This window comes from Mugil cephalus, chromosome 4, assembly GCF_022458985.1.
Source record: "Mugil cephalus isolate CIBA_MC_2020 chromosome 4, CIBA_Mcephalus_1.1, whole genome shotgun sequence".
NCBI lineage: Eukaryota > Metazoa > Chordata > Actinopteri > Mugiliformes > Mugilidae > Mugil > Mugil cephalus.
Genome location: NC_061773.1, coordinates 9486870 through 9502915, shown reverse-complemented (window position 1 = coordinate 9502915; position 16046 = coordinate 9486870). Strand labels below are relative to the sequence as shown.

At 42.4% G+C, this 16046-nt stretch overlaps 1 protein-coding gene across 1 annotated transcript in view; it reads right to left on the bottom strand.

Annotated features, from left to right (window-relative positions):
* LOC125006842 (neurexophilin-4) overlaps positions 1–16046 on the bottom strand; it is a 45364-nt gene that overhangs the window by 1751 nt on the left and 27567 nt on the right. The gene's annotated exons all lie outside the window — the stretch shown is intronic.

The window sequence follows — 16046 nt, the reverse complement described above, 5'->3', positions numbered from 1 at the left end:
CTAAAACGTGGAATACACAACTCTCAGAGCTGGGATTGAAGAAGCAAACTTTAAGAAGTCTTTGATTTTATCGCTTTCAAAGTATAGGTGTGCTGAGGAGATCAGAGAAGCTACACTAAATTATGCACTCGCTCAATCTCGGTGCTCCCTGCACAAATCAAGATATACCTAATGCAAAATAATTCCATTACACTCCATTTTATTTTACACACATTATTCGAATCTTTAAGGGCCGTTCAGGTCACTCCTCTGCAGAAATCTTTTAGCCTCACACGTGTTTTATTTCCATGAAAATACTAGCTGTTAAATTTCGCTGTGTTTCATCTCCAGAGTTCAAGAAAACAAAACCATCTATTTTTGTTAACACACTTTAATTTTGTTGTCAGTGTCGCACAAGAGAGCAAAACAAGTCTGCATGTAAGGTAACGGATGTGAGCCTTTGTTTGTTCAGACAGCTCTCTGCCTTTAATCCACAGCCTAGGTGGTTATTCGCGGGGCTGATTGACTGGAAATCTTGCTCTGCTCTCTTTCATGTCTCATCAATCACATCACTGCCACACTGCTATCCATATGCATATATGTACGCGCACTTCCAAGCGCACACACTTGAGCGCGCAGACACATTTGCAGACTCCAAGCATGAAGCTGTCATGATGTGACAGTGAGGAGTATTACAACTACTCACAGGGGTTGCGAGTGCTTCCCCTGAGGATGCATTTGGATGGATATGAAAACTATTCTCCTCGTGGATAAACAACCCCACCCCAAAAAATAAAAAAAAATAAATATCTTTGCGTCTACTCATGCAAGGACAGTTTCTGTCTTCCTTCATTCCTATCCAGAGCAGTGGAACCGACAGATTTGTGCCAAAGCTATCTTCATTTTTCACCCATCACTGCACCTAATAACAACTCCATATCGCCGCAAAAAAAAAAGTGCAGCATTCAATACAGCTTCTAATGTATTCAGCCATTCAATTAATGTATCTATTTCTGTTGGCCATTCATTAACACGCCTGCGGAGCTGATTTCTAAGTAGATTGATTGAGGAGAAAATAACTGAAGGTTTATTGACCGCTGGAGGAATTAATTACCAAAAAAGAAAGATGTTGATGAATGGCCAGTGACCGGGATAATGTCTCACTGCAGATTTTTAACAGACCTCAACTCCCTTTGGTGCCATTACCGAAGGCCCGTGGAGAGGTTCTGCGATTTTAAGCTGATGCATAGGTGATGTGAGCTGACTTTGACACTGACAGGCAGGAACAAGCTTGTTGGGGAGCAGTCAATGGCAGGAAAACATCAGAAATATGTACAGCAACAAACAGTGTGTACAGCGATTGCGATGTGGGGACTTCCTGTGAATGCGCTGTCAGCAGTCCTGTCAGCTAGCTCCATGTGTTGCCATCTGTCAGGGCTAACGCTCTGCTGGTGCAGGCCTAATCATTTCTCTAGCTTATGGCACGGAGCTCGAAGTAGCCCGATCATCATAATCCTTAACCATCTCCAGCAGCAACATCACACCATGAACCTCATCCTAACCTTCAGGGTCAACTGTGTGGAGCTAAGAAAAAAAAAGTGATTTTATGTTGGGGTCTGAGGTCGACATGAGTCTTTCTGGAGGGGGCAAGAGCAACCGTACACAGTCAGCAACTTTAACAAACATCGATTGAGTGGAAAAAGATGAGTGCGGAGAAAGGGCTTCTTCTTCAGTGGCACGAAAGTAATAAAATGCCAACAGAAACCAATAAATAGATGGACTTTCTATTAGCATAAATATGAAATTTTTTGTGCTTGACAGTAAATCCATTTAAAGGGTGAGGATTTGTTAGAAGAAATATCAGATATATATCTCTTGACATGAAATCCATAAGCTATGGACTTTTTGAAACAGCGGATGTTTCCTATAAGGTCATAAAAGGCTTGGAACGGATGGACGGCTTGAAAAATAAAGCATCCTGCTTTTCTTCACCCTCGAACTCCACTCGGTTACATTGCAACGAGCGAGAAGCAAGTCGTCGAGTAAAATAGCCAGAGGGGTACTGTTCAGGTGAGGAGGCGGTGATGAAGCACAAAGCTTTACACACGCAAACGCATTCAGACTCTAGACTTAATATTAATTACAATGAGTCATATATAGCTGACTTTATCTGAAAACAATTTATGGTTCTAAGTGGTTTATGGTTGTAAGTGTAAAGAAGTAATTAGAACTGTTTCAGCGAACAGGCATTAAAAAACCTTGTAATATTTTATTTCATGAATATAAAAAACATGTCAGCCATTCATTGACTAAGTAGTATTTCTAATGCATCCACTCAATATCAGCAATATAACCTACAACAAGATAATGATGGAAATCAGGCCACAAAATCCACAGTGAACAACTTTTGAAGTACATGGGAGTTATTTGTCATTCTCCAACAAAGGAGACACAATACTCCTCCAATGTCTTAGGGCTGAGACACAATGTCTGTGACACTAGAGCGGTGTGTCCTGCACCGTTTCCAACAGCCAGACTTCTGATGAAGGCTTTTCTGTGCATGTTAAATCACAAGCGGAGAGCATTTGTGAGAAAATGAAGGCTCGTCTCGGGTTACATTTTCTTATCCAATCATTTAAAGAAGCTAATATTGTCAGGACATGATCATGGATGGTCATCTACAATAAATACTCAGTAAAGCAACTGGTCTGCATGTTTCATGATAAGCCTGGTCTACGCAAATCAGAAAGCTTTATTGTCATTGTGCCAAATGATGTGCAACACGGCCACGCCGATGCCCACATACACACACACTGAATCCCCATCTGCAATCACACTCAGTTCAGTTAATAAGTTAAATGAGTGTGTAGACAGGCATCAAACCAAAGCAGTCTGTAGAGTGCCCACACTGCACAAAGTGTCCACAACAAAAATATCCATATAAAAATATAAATAAGAAAACTGGATATTGGTTATGTGGGCTTTAATGGCTCTATAGCGCCTCCCAAATGGCAACAGGGTGAAGAGGTGTATGGAGGGCTGAATGTCATCTTTGAGGATGGCGCTGGCCTTTCACAGACAGCGTGTTGTGAAGATGTTGCCCAGAGTCGGGAGAGGGAGGCTGATAATTTACAGTTTCCAGCTAGTCCTAGCTCTTCCATTGTCCGCATTTGAAAGAGAAATACAGAATACTGCCACCTGCTGGCATGGAGGGCTTCCTCCTCTCACATGAAAACAGAACATACGTGCTAGCTAGCCACTGGTTGTTGTCTCAAGAGGCCTTATCACAGACGGCGTTTGCTGCCTTGTTGCTGGTAGTTGTTTGATGTCAGTGCCTTTACTGTCCCCTATCACATTAAGTCCAACATTATAGGATCATTGACTTGGGGAGTCAACTCTGACTGACTTGAGTTTCTGCAAAGTTCCCCACAGAGTGAAGCTGTACGCGTCTCAACGTGGCATTAGTGTTTCCTCCATTTAAGGCTGGGATCCCTATTTGGTTGGATGCTGGAGGAAATTGCAGCAGAAGGTGGAATAAGTATTGTGGTGGACTTATACATATGTATGATCCAGGCAACTCAATAACAGCACAATCATAGAAAGAACAATCAGATTACAGGGCTTGGGAGATAGAGGGAGATAGTGAAGAAAATGTTATTAGTGGAGAAGTGAGGTGAGGAGACGAGGGGGGAAGGCGATCTTGTACATTTTCTAGGAATGGAAAACATTAATCATCTTTAACTTCATTTGGAGGTTCATATGAGCAAAAAGCATTCCTAGTTGCTGCTCAGGCGGGAGGCCTATCATCCACCTGGAAGTACATGTTAGAATGAAATGTCGGGATTGTTGGATGAGGAAATTATGGGTGCAGCTAAGACAGACAAAAGTGACAGCGAAAATGACTCACCTACAGGCAGGGAAGGGTTTAGCGAGGGGAAGGGAGGCGGCGCAATGAGGGGCTTTGCACTAACTTATTAAATAAGGTCAGATGAGCTCTACAATTGACTGCCGAAACCCGATCACATCACATGTCGCCACAATTAAGATCTCTTTTTATCATTTAGGAAGCGCTGGATCAATGGCACCACCTCTGTCTGCACTCCCTCCTTCTCTCACACTTTCTCCGTCTATCGGCTATGTGATCCTCCACCCGCCGCTCACTCACTCTCACATTCATCCATAACTTCCACACCTCCTTGATAGCCGGGGCATTCAGAGGAAATGAACCACGATCACCAGCTCAACCAGCCGATTCCTCGCCCCCCCCCCCCCCCCCCGCCTCCCGTTCTCCACCCCTTCTACCCCCCCACCGAAGGACTGATGTGAAGATGAGAGCTGCTTGTCTCTGAGCTCTTTCTCCCGGGCTTGTTCCTTTATTTAATTGGAGTTTTATTGGTGACAATCAATCCATTTCTATCTGAGCTCCAGGCTGCATTGATCTGCTGTCACACACAAGAGTCAAATGTACAGTTCCACTCCCACCGCACTAAAAACCACAGGCTCTGATGGCTCCTTGTTCCTTTATTTAAAACTTTCTGTTTCTGGTTTTACTGCTTGTTGTGATTAGAGGGAGGTTTTCCTCATATTTCCCCCTAGAAGGCAAAGAGAAGCTGCAGAACATCTGTAAGCAAGCTGAGGACTAGATGTTGTGAAGCTGACTATCAGTTTTACTTTGAAGTTCCTGCTCTCTTTAAGCGCTCCTCCGCTATTATAGAAAGAGGCGAGTATCACAATTCTTCAAATGTGGCAGAGAGCCGAGCACCTTAAAGTGCTCTCTTATTGTGGCTCAAAATCTTCAGAGATGAAATTTGCAAAAACCTCCGCCTGCATTATGAAATATGTTCGAAAGCACTGAAAATTTAATGTCTTTCATTTTAACTATAACATTTTGGGTGTTTTGATGACCCTGAGATCAAACTCCACCCGCTTGATTATTCAGTGCGTGCTGCGGCACTTTTTTTTTTTTTTGCAACTGCGTGAAAGTGACAGGGGGTCAACACATCAAATTCTGAGGCCACGCATCAATCCCTACAGGTTGGGAGAGGGTTGTTCCCACAGCACTTTGGAGACTTGGGGTCCAATTTTGTTCTATTATTCTATCAATTTTCTTTTATGTAAGTGATAAGAGGAAAGAAGCTGGGAGGAGGAAACGCATGATGACAACGAATGCATAAAGCTTTTCAGAAAATCAAATTTTTGTCTAGGCGGTGCCATGTGGCAGGATGAACACATAGCACAACAAAAAGAAAGATGATCTCTGTGTGCATGTATTTAAAATAAAGTTTGGTGGACGCATCTACAGAATAGGCAGTTAAAATCTTGGTATCTTGTATTAAAATGTGACACAAGTGTTTCTTAAAACATTTCTAACACTGATATTTTAAGCTTGAAAGGACTATGACGAATAAGTGATTTGAGTTTGGAGGTATAATACATAGACAAAATAGGATTCAAATGGATTCATAGATAAATGCTAACTTTTTAGCTGCTTTAACCAAACTCAACATTAGTTTTGATGCCAATTCAAATGCAGCGCTCAAAACTAAAAGAAAGAGACCAAATTCTGAGATTTGTATTGTAAAGAAAAGGTGCATCTACAAAGAAAGCGTTTCACACGCGCTTTTAAATCGGCTAATTCAGTGTGAGATGGAGCTGATTCACTCCTATTTTAATCAGCTGTCTTTACAAGTGGCCTAATGACTCGGACTGAGTCATCTCCACGATGGCGCGCTGACATTGATTTCCGGATCACGGGCAGGAGGACGGCAGAGGATAGAGGAGGCGCAAAAGAGAGAAATGAGGAGAGCTGGTGGTGTGTCTCCAGCAAAACATCAACTAACTATAGCGTCGTGTAGTTTGCAGATGGCGAAAAAAAAACAAAACAACAAACATACAGATGGGCAGAGTGCATTTCAAGGTCAAGAAAATGTTCAGGTGTGCTTGTCTTTGTTCTGCCATAAAAAAAAGGTGTCTCTGGTCAAGGTTAAGCAGAAAATGGAAGGTGATCTCCACTGCTGCCATAACCTGGTCTCGACGCAGTATGCAGACACGTTAAGTCGCTCTTTACCGTGAGATCTGTGAGAAACAATCAGGATGTTTGACAACAGTCTGTAAAGTTAAAGGAACAGGTAGGCAGAGATACTAAAACAAAGATCAGGCTAAAATTAAAAACATACTTTTCTCTTAACATGCTTTATGTACTGGTTCTGTGATTTACCATCATGTGTATGTGTGTTGTGTGTGTAAAGCAACACAAGGCAAGCACAAGGCTCTACATTTAACAATGATTAGTTAAGTCCAATACCCATTACACATAAAGATCTGTAAATGCACTGACATAGATTTAGAGAGTTGGATCAGTGCATTCGTATCGATTACTAATAATAAGATGCAGCTGAGCAGACGATGGGACGTTCACTGAGGGTGAGAGATGGCACACTCTAGTTAGATGTCTGACTGTACCAGTAGTACACAGACGTCAACTTTTCTTTTCAAACATGACAACATTTATTTGTCAGATATATATTAGTTCCATTAGGTTTATTTAGGCCTTTCACATTTTCATACTTCAGAGCTCCCCACCTTGCTTGTTTGAGCTCCTACATCGCTACCGTCCAGCCAGAGCGCTGACGTCAACAGACCAATCGCTATTGGCGGACCCCAAACTCTGGAGCAGCCTACCCTCTCATGTTAAAGCCGCCCAGATTATTGTATTATTTTAAGTCATCGTTGAGGACCCATTTGTTCTTGTCCAGGTTGAGGAAGAAATATTGGGTTTTATTTTGCAAATACAGTATATTGTAGTCTCACATGTATGACTTTTAAATGATCAGGGATTTATATTCATTTGTATTGCCTGTACAGCACTTTGGTGAAATAAACAAGACATATTGTGTTGTCTGTCTTGGTTTATTTTGTCATGCTTGTTTAACTATATTAAATGCTATTAATACTGTTTGATTTGCTGTTATATGAGTGAATTGATTTTTTACTTAAAAAAAAAAAACATAACTGACCATCAATACCAAAATGCTCAGCTCCCCTAAAAAGAGGAAAAAACAAGATGATAGTCCATTTCCCTCAGAAATACTCCTTCAAACTTCAGAATTTCTCCTTCTTTCTGACAGCTCGAGCTACTGGTCTACAGAGTCCCGGGTAACTTACTTTGAGCATTTCTGTGACTGCACTGACAACAAGAAGGACGTCCTTCAAGGCTGACTTTCAGGAAAGAATAAAGTACCTCCTTTGGAGTTGGTTCAGAAAAGCTGCTGGTCGAGACAAAATGATGAGTGGTTGAAGTTATTGTTTGGCATGCTCAATATAGACGTTGCAGCGAAAGCCATGGCTTAGGTCGTCCTGAGAATTTGGCGGAGACCAACCCCACACTGAAAACTGGAACGCTGAAAAAGCCAATTAAGGTGATGTTCTTTTAAAGGTTTGAGCCATCTCACACCTGCTCTGACTCCTTGCAGTGGGAAAGGATATGTTTGGAGTTTTACCATGGAAACAGTTCTGTCACTAGGGTAGCAAGAAATTTAGGCTTGAAGTTTAATTGTATTTTTATTTAGTTTTTATTCATTTATGTATATAGGCCAGTCTATAGTGTATATAGTGAAAGGAGCAATATGAGGTGCTTTGGGTATTTATAGTAGAGGAGACATCATAGAGGCCTCCCTGCCTCACATCAGGACAGATCCACAGGCCTGAGATCAGGGATTATAACCATCTGAACATGTCAGGAGGACCCTGGAAATAGAGGACTAAAAAACTAAAAAAGAATGTCTGGGCTCGTTTAGTTAGCCTGCTGTTGACAACCTGAAACCGAGTAACCAGTGATAATGGTTAGATGGATGTCTATGGACTATGGATTATAAGACACTAGATATTACAGAAGGAGAGTATTTGTCTATTTGGTTAAAAGACATCTATCTGATCATTTTTGCAAATAGCTAAATGAGGCAGCAATAATGGAACTAGACTAGGAAAAAAATGCGCTACGATCAGTTTTTACAATAATCATATAATAAGAAAAGAAACTTTTTAACTTTTAACCCTCACACCAGAAGAAAGAAAAAAAAATGGGATAGCTGAAAATGACATTTAATTACAAAAAGCAAAATAAAGCCCAGAGGAAAAATAGATAAACCAGTAGGAGGAAAAATGAAGAGAGACAGAAAAAGGGAGACACACAAGAAAAGAGAAAAAGAAAAGGCAGTAAAAGCGATTTCGCAGTCCAGTGGTGTCGCTGGATTATCATGAAAATGAAAGCTACTGAGTCAGGGAGTATCAGGGAGCAAGGAAATGGAGCCGAGACAGATAACACAGCAAGGGAGAAAAAGAAAGCGAATAAGAGAACGAGTGTAGAGAAGGCAGAGAGGTCTGTAAGACAATATGAGGCGAAAGAGCAAAGAAAGAGAGAAAAGGTAAAAAGACAATATATATACGACACACTGTGAGATTATGAGTGCAATAAGACAAAAATGAGAATCACTTCACCCCATAGAGAATAATCAGAGGTTCCTTGAGAAGTAATATCTGTAATATTGTTTCAAGAAGACCAGCTCAGTCCTGAAATAGTTTTAGTTAAAGAAGGGATGAAGTCTTTTTTTTATATTTATTTCTTATGAATTTTAATAAGGGCTCCGGTTGATGATGAATGAAACTTTCACTGTAAAGACTCTGTATTTGCAACGAGCAGCGTAAACAGCAAATAAAAAACATATTTAGTTTAAAGAAAGAAAGAAAGAAAGAAATATGAGACAGTGCTCTGCCATCTGATGTCTACATAAGAGGATTTATGAAGGTATTGTGTGCTGGCTTAAGAGTAATATGCTGACAATATTGCAAAATATTGCAGATGCCACTAAGATTGGACTGAGGTGGAAACGTAGAAATTCCCAGCGGCGGTGAAGTAAAAAAGAATTACTTTTGTTGAGCTTTGTGTTTTAGTATATTTCTTCGGTATTCTCTGTCACTTTCAATGTTGCTCTAAGTTTAAAGGACCAGTATGTGGGAGTTACTGCCACCTGGTGGTGAGACTGCAAACTGCAATCAACTCAAATCTCCTTAATTCCTCCCTTTCAGAGCATTTAGGAGGAACCACAGTTCATAAAAAATGTGAAAGGTCCTCTAGAGAGCAAGTGTTTGATGACACTATGTAAATAAACGAAAACACAATGATTTATAGTTACTGGTAATTATACACTGACGATTCCCTTAAATCCAACTCAGTCAAATGTCCTGATTTGTGAAAAATGTTGCAGGTATTGTATCTTTCACCTACACTAGATAAGAGACAAAGAGTTGCAATAGAGATTCAGTGGTGAAAGACAGAGGTCAGACAAGTTGTCAGAGATCACACTATTTTTTTATTTATTTATTTCATTTTCGAAAAGCAAATCGACCGTGTTGCTAAAAGCTAAACACCATCTTGTACAAACACGCGCATGTATTTAAAGAAACATTTCCACATTTTGGGACATGCTGCTATGTGCCTCCTTGCCAAGAATGAGATAAAGAGGTCAATACCACTCTCAAACGTGTAAGTGAGAGGCCGTGCCGGCTGTGCACTCCCTAACAGCACTAAGATAAACCGCATTAAACAAACAATACTGCCCTGATTAACACCGCCTTTTGTGAAACGCAGCAGGATTATGTGTTACAAAACTATGTGAGGTATTAACCCTGGAGTCTTCAAACATCACCTCTGCCAAACAAGCATACAACACCAGCACATCCTCAGAGCCAGCATTGTGTGTGGGAGTTTTCATTCATATACGCTGGAACATTGCTGCCACAGCCGAATCAGTCGATGAAACAAAACCTGATGACTGCTACAGTCCTCGAAGACGCTGGAGAAACTGAGAAAAGCTCCCAGGCAACTTTAAAAAAATTCGACCATATCAGCAACATCTAAAAAAGATCACTCAGGTTAGATATATTTAGTAGCCAACGTGAGGGATAACGATGGCAGCATATGAATGAGAAGCTCTGTTATTCTCACAGGTAATAAGGTGTCAGTGGTTTTGACCACCTGCCTGAGGGACGGAAGGTTTCATACTGAAGCTACAACCATGTCACAAGGTATAAGATCTACGGCGAAGGCCTCTAACCGGTGGGAATCTGACAATAGTCTGGTACAAACGTGCCGAATAAAACAACCCAAACCAGCTGAAATGTTAACAAAGATCATAACAGGAAATCTATGTAAAGAAGAAACTGCTGGCAGGAAGAACAGCTTTAATGTCACACTGACTTGGAGCCATTTTAAAGCTGTGTAATTATTAATATTTGTCTGATTTCATTTAAAGAGGAATCCACATTATTATTTGAGATAAATAGTCAGACGTGATGAGAGCGTGAGGCACAGGAGCCTGTTGTGTAAATTGCTATAAAAACAGGAAGGTTAATGTCTTCTGGACCAACTATGACCTATGAACTATGACCAGCTCCTTGAACTGTCTTTACTCTTTTCCTTTTCTTTGAGGTAGAAAATGAAGGAGGAAGTAAACTAAGGATAGTTTATTTCCTCCTTCATTTTCTACCTCAATTTGTTCAAACTAAAATTACAGAAAACCTTCTTTCTTTACTTTCTTTAAAATGCATCCAGTTTCCATATGTGAATTTCGTTTTTCATTTCATCATTGACCACAATTAAGACCCTCTCTGCCCCGACTACAGCAGACCAATAAATTGTGACTAAAATATTTTATTTCATCCCTCATCCTCCTGCCATCGCATCTCCCTCCATGTATTCACCGCCCCCCCCACCTATTCATAACCAAAATGGTGACTCACTCTTGCCCTCATCAAGACAGTCATTCCTCCTTTTCTTTCATACCATTCCTCCGTCTTTATATCCACTCATGACCAAATTGTTGTTAATAAATTCTTGTTTCACTCAGCCCTCACCTCTCCATTCCCCTCCCTCCACCCACCCTTTAAATTCCTTTATGTCCTACATCCTTTCAGTCCATCAGTGACTGCACCGTGAGCAGACCTTTTCACGTCTTTCCTTTCTCAGTTCCATCCCCCAAATCGTCCCCTCTCTTTCATTTTCTCATCTCTCCGTTCGTTGCCACTTCCCTACTTTCCCTTCCCTAACTTTCTCCGCTGTGAAACGTCTTTGCTTTAATCCGTCCAGTGTTTCACTTGAGACAGCGGCGAAATGTGACGAGAACGAGAGGGGCCGCCTGAAATGAAATCCGCTCCCAACGTGAGGGTGACATCACTGCTAATATGCTGCATGCTGCATTCATATCCTCTAATACCTCTCCGCGCAGTTTGCCTAAAGGTAGGAAAGAGGTGAAAGTTAATACAAACCGCGGCGCGCTTTATCTGTAAAGCCATTAGAAGATTTTCCTCTCAGGAGCCAGACTTCAGTGGCCATACATCAACTGTGTGCAGCACTGGCTCCCTTGTTCCTCCCTTGTTCTTTCTGATAGCATCAGATCAGCATGCCGGAGTGTTTTTGCCCGGCTCGCTGGGTGGGCAGACTTCACACATGTCTCCAGTGATGCCACGGCAGAGCCTGATCAATCACCGGAGGCGAGTCTTTGGGGACCCGTCCCAGAGGAAGGGAGGGACCGGGGGAGCGGAGCGGCACCGGTGGAGTGAGGGTGTCTTGTTTGCATGCGGGATGGCAGGCAATGCATCAAAAGATGACAGCTTGCCCATTCTTCCTTAAATAAGAATAGTGGGACTCTTGCTGGCCGAGCCTCAACTTTAATCATTCATCTAAATAACTGTTGCAGGAGTCGGCTACAGGAAGGGGCCAGGCAGGCCGCTGCGAGCGAGGAGAATATGAAAACTGACGTCGTGCTCCTGGATTTCTCATTTGTAAATAAATAAACATATATTTGACTCAGATTGCACAAAAGTCCTTGTCCTCAACTAACCCCCCCCCCCCCCTTATCTCACTCTTTCTCCCCTCACAGATTTATGTATTGGAGGAGCTTGAAATTCGCTGAGGTTAGGCTAAGAAAGAAAGGTTTGGAAGAGGCATGAGCGACAAGTTGAGCAGCTAAGTGACAGTGATTGATGCCCTCTGTGGTTCGCAACTTATCAAGCTCGCGCACACACGCACACACAAGCGCGCGCGCACGGTCCGCAAACACATAAACAGCACAAACATTTGTGATAAATAAAGAATCAAATAAACACAAGGGACTGGCAAAGAACAGGGGGGGAAAAAAACTCCTATCTGCATAATGAATAGACGGGATGGAGAGAAGCAGGGAGAAGAGAGGCAGAGATTCCCAGCGGGTGAAAGTGAGCCTGGAGACGTCAGCTGGGGAGGGATGCAGGGACACATGGGCTCGTGACGACTCCGACAAGTCACCCAGGCGGCAAAATAAAGCCCGGCTTCCTCAGATTTGTTTCCAGTGCTCATCAGTAGGAGAGCTGGATGACGGATGGACTGGCACTGGGCGCAATGCGAGCGTGTCAAAGTTACTCACCATAATAAAGACCTGCTCTTTTTCCTTCCATTCGCCTTCCTTCTATTTTTTTTTATTTTTTTTCCTCCAGCCACCTGCCGTTCTGTTGCCTACAACCAATTTCATTTCATCTCAAGCTGCCTACATTTGTGTCTCCTCTTTTCTAACAAACAGCATTTATTGATGTGAGGTCTGTTACTGAGGTCGGTGTATGACTGTATGACTGTGTATCACTGGTTCGAGCTCTCGCTTTTCCGTCTTTGTCTCATTGTGACACATTTTTTAAAAATGTTTAGTTCCTTCTTTCTCTGCGACATAATCGCATCCTCACATTCATCCATTTCTAAAATCTTTCTTCTGTTGTAGTTACAGTTCTCCTTCCTTTACTGCGTCTTTGTCTAGGGGGGCTGAGCCCATCCCGACCGTCACTGAGCGAGAGGCTTCTCTTTTTCCTCTGTATCTATTTTCGATTCCTCCTTAAGGCGAGACACTACAGGGTGAAAAGGGTAAAAATTTTAACTACATCACCATGAAACTTCTCCACTCAATTACTTACATAAATACAATATTCCTTGGTATTATAGGTTTTCTGTGCATCTATATTTAAATATTATATCTACTTAAATATGCACTAATTTATGTACATTTCCAGAACAGAGATCTGAATAATGGTTAAAGTGAGGTTCAAAATTTAGTCAACATATTGGATGTACAAAGGGGATTTTGGATATCTCTTTTTATCATAAAAATCACAAAACACTGTTAACAGTCCTAAAAAAAATCTATTTTTAAGGCTCTGAATGATAAATGAAAAATCCCCTCTGTAAATACCTGTAGAATGTAGTTAGGAATAAATCTGAAAAGTTTGGTAAGTGTAAGTGCTACTGAAGTGCAGATTTCTGGTCAGAGTATTCAGAAAAACTAATTTTGAGAAAACTGCCTTTAAAGTTTTATATTGTAAAATCATGTATATTTTTATTGGAAACTACTATGTACCAAAATCCAATCTACCCATATCCTCCAAAACATATCATATGGACATATATAATATTAAAGTATCAGATTAAAATTTCAATAAAATCATTCAAGTGTGAAAAATTAATGACGAGCCACTGCTGATCAACAATTTATGGCCGGATGAGCTCAGATGAGTCTGACTTCTCCTCTGCTCCCTCATGTGTCCTTTCTTTGACTTTTCTTGCTAATTTGAACTGTAATTTTCTTCTTAGAGAACACTTCACGGCATTTTAAATGGCCCTCGAAGATAAACACAGACCGGCAGAATATCCAGTCACATGATGCCTTTGAACTTGGCCTTTCTACTTTCACGACTGGTTGCCAATACAAAGGATATGACCATATTTGGACCCGACAGCCTTCTGCAGGAGAAAAAGAGCTTCACAACAGTACCTCATATGCCGCAGCAGGGATGAGGCTCACAGAGCTACGAGGCGGCTTAGAAAGCTGACTTTTAGCGAATTTAGGAGCAAACTAGAGACGCAACACAGTCAAAGTGTAGTGAAATGAACCTAAATGTGTAACTGGTTTGATAGAAGCCATGTTAATGAGGCAAAATAGCAATAAATCTCAAAAACACAGTGTTTTTGCCGGCCGTGTCTCACCTTAATCCTCACATCCCTTCATCCCTTTCTAGTTTATTCCTTTCATTCCATATGTTGCTGTAAAATTTGCTAAACTTATTTCATGGAAGCATCTAATACCATTTAAATAGATGCATGTAATCTGTATACATCTGATTTATTTATTTCCAGGCCACTTCAGAACTTAAAGAGACGACCTCCTCCGTCTTAAAATGAACGGATGTACAGAGGCGCTGGCCACAATAATAGAAACAGTGCCGACCAAAATAGACGTTGGTGCTGAATCCAGTCCTTACTGTCGTATATCTGCCGGCGAAAGGGTCACTGGGAGCAGCCTCGAATGGACTCTGCTGAGAGCAGCTGCAGCTACATGTTCTTCACGCTGAGAAAATGAGCTGAGGCAAACTTTGCATGTGTCCAATGAACTACTAAAGGAGTTCAATAAATGAACAAATCTGAATCAGATAAACAAGGCAAAGCTTAACACCACAGAGTGTTTTAATCAAGCTGGAATAGATTTGCGAGTTCCTACAAGTACCGACGCGTTAAGACAACACGGACTATTTAATTCAAAGACAACCTCATATTGTAGAAACAACAAGTGCATTTCCTCCTCTTACTGTTTTCCCCCTTCCTTCAATTCCGCCATCCCTCATCCATCATCCCTTCCTTCCCAACCTTCTTTCATCTTGCTGCCAGAGCCCAGAGCCTCACCAGTCTCTCCTCCCTGACTTGGGAGTCAGCTGACTTTTGGGATGTAATAAGATGATTAGGCAGAGATGAAAAGACTAAGCGCTTCCATGTGTGGCACTCTCCCGCTGTGGATGACGCTCTCCGTGTGTTTTGGGGGGCAGCTCTAATCTGAGAGGGGCTGAGCGGGGGCAAGGCTCGAACCTGGGAGGGGATGCGCGGCCCTCCGGCTGGGGGCTGGCTGTCTTCACTGGGACCAAGTTAATTGGAGAGAAAACAGTGGGAGGCGCCAGCGAATAAAATCCCTCAGAGAAGCTGGCAGCAGGGCACAGCGACATTCCCCCTGTTCACGTCAAGGTTATGCACGCACACAAAAACACACACACCTGCTACTGGGGCTGAAGGATCTTCTGGCATTATTAGCACAAGAGAGAAAAAAAAACAAAAAACACAAGATTAACTCCAGCCTGTAGTCAGCGAACCGAAAGAGCTACATGAAGACAGAACAACGCACACGAGCACACAATGTATAGGAAGTTTCTCCTCAGTTGTCTTTCGGACGCCTTTGCTGGTGTATAAATCACCCTGCTTCAAGGACACAGCACTGGGACCCCTAACTGGGATCTTTCACATCTACCATCTGGACGCAGAGTGCTGACCAGCGGCCCTGCTCTCATTCTGTTCCTCAGTATGGAGTCAGATATAGGGGGGAGGTGGGCGTGCGCTGTAGACAGAAACCTAATCAATCCAACGACTGCTTAGTGCGATCTCGGCTTCGTATGAAATCCTGTCTGGAGATGAAGAGGAGCCGAATTGAGCAGTAATGATATTTTTGAGAGGGGCCGAGAGAGAAGGAGGCCAGCACTGAGATAAAGAAAGAGAGAGGAGCTGTCAGCGTCTCTGCTCATCCAGAACTGTCCGAGGAGTTCGTTCACACGCTCCCTCCCTCCCCTCTTCTTTTCCTCTTTGCTCGCCCTCCTCCAGAGAAGCCCGTCTTCCATCATTCGGCTCGGTTTCACACTCCGAGGCCCAATATCAAAGTCGATATGAACAGAAAAGAGAAACACGGGATTGTCTTTTCCACGGACAATTGTGTCCACCGCGGTTATTTGTGTCGTGCACTCCAGCGGTGTGAGGAGGCCTCTATCTCTCTGGACCGCCTGGCTGCCGTCTCTCCGTCGGCCTCAAAGTATTACTGAGGGAAACAACATTTCTGTCTCTCCTGCTCTGTGAGACGGGGCAGTCACTCTGGTTCAGCCCAGGTCACCTCACCTGCAGAGCGCCGCTCGCTGGTTGATCGCTTTTTACCGTCGACATCCATATATATATAACCCACGGT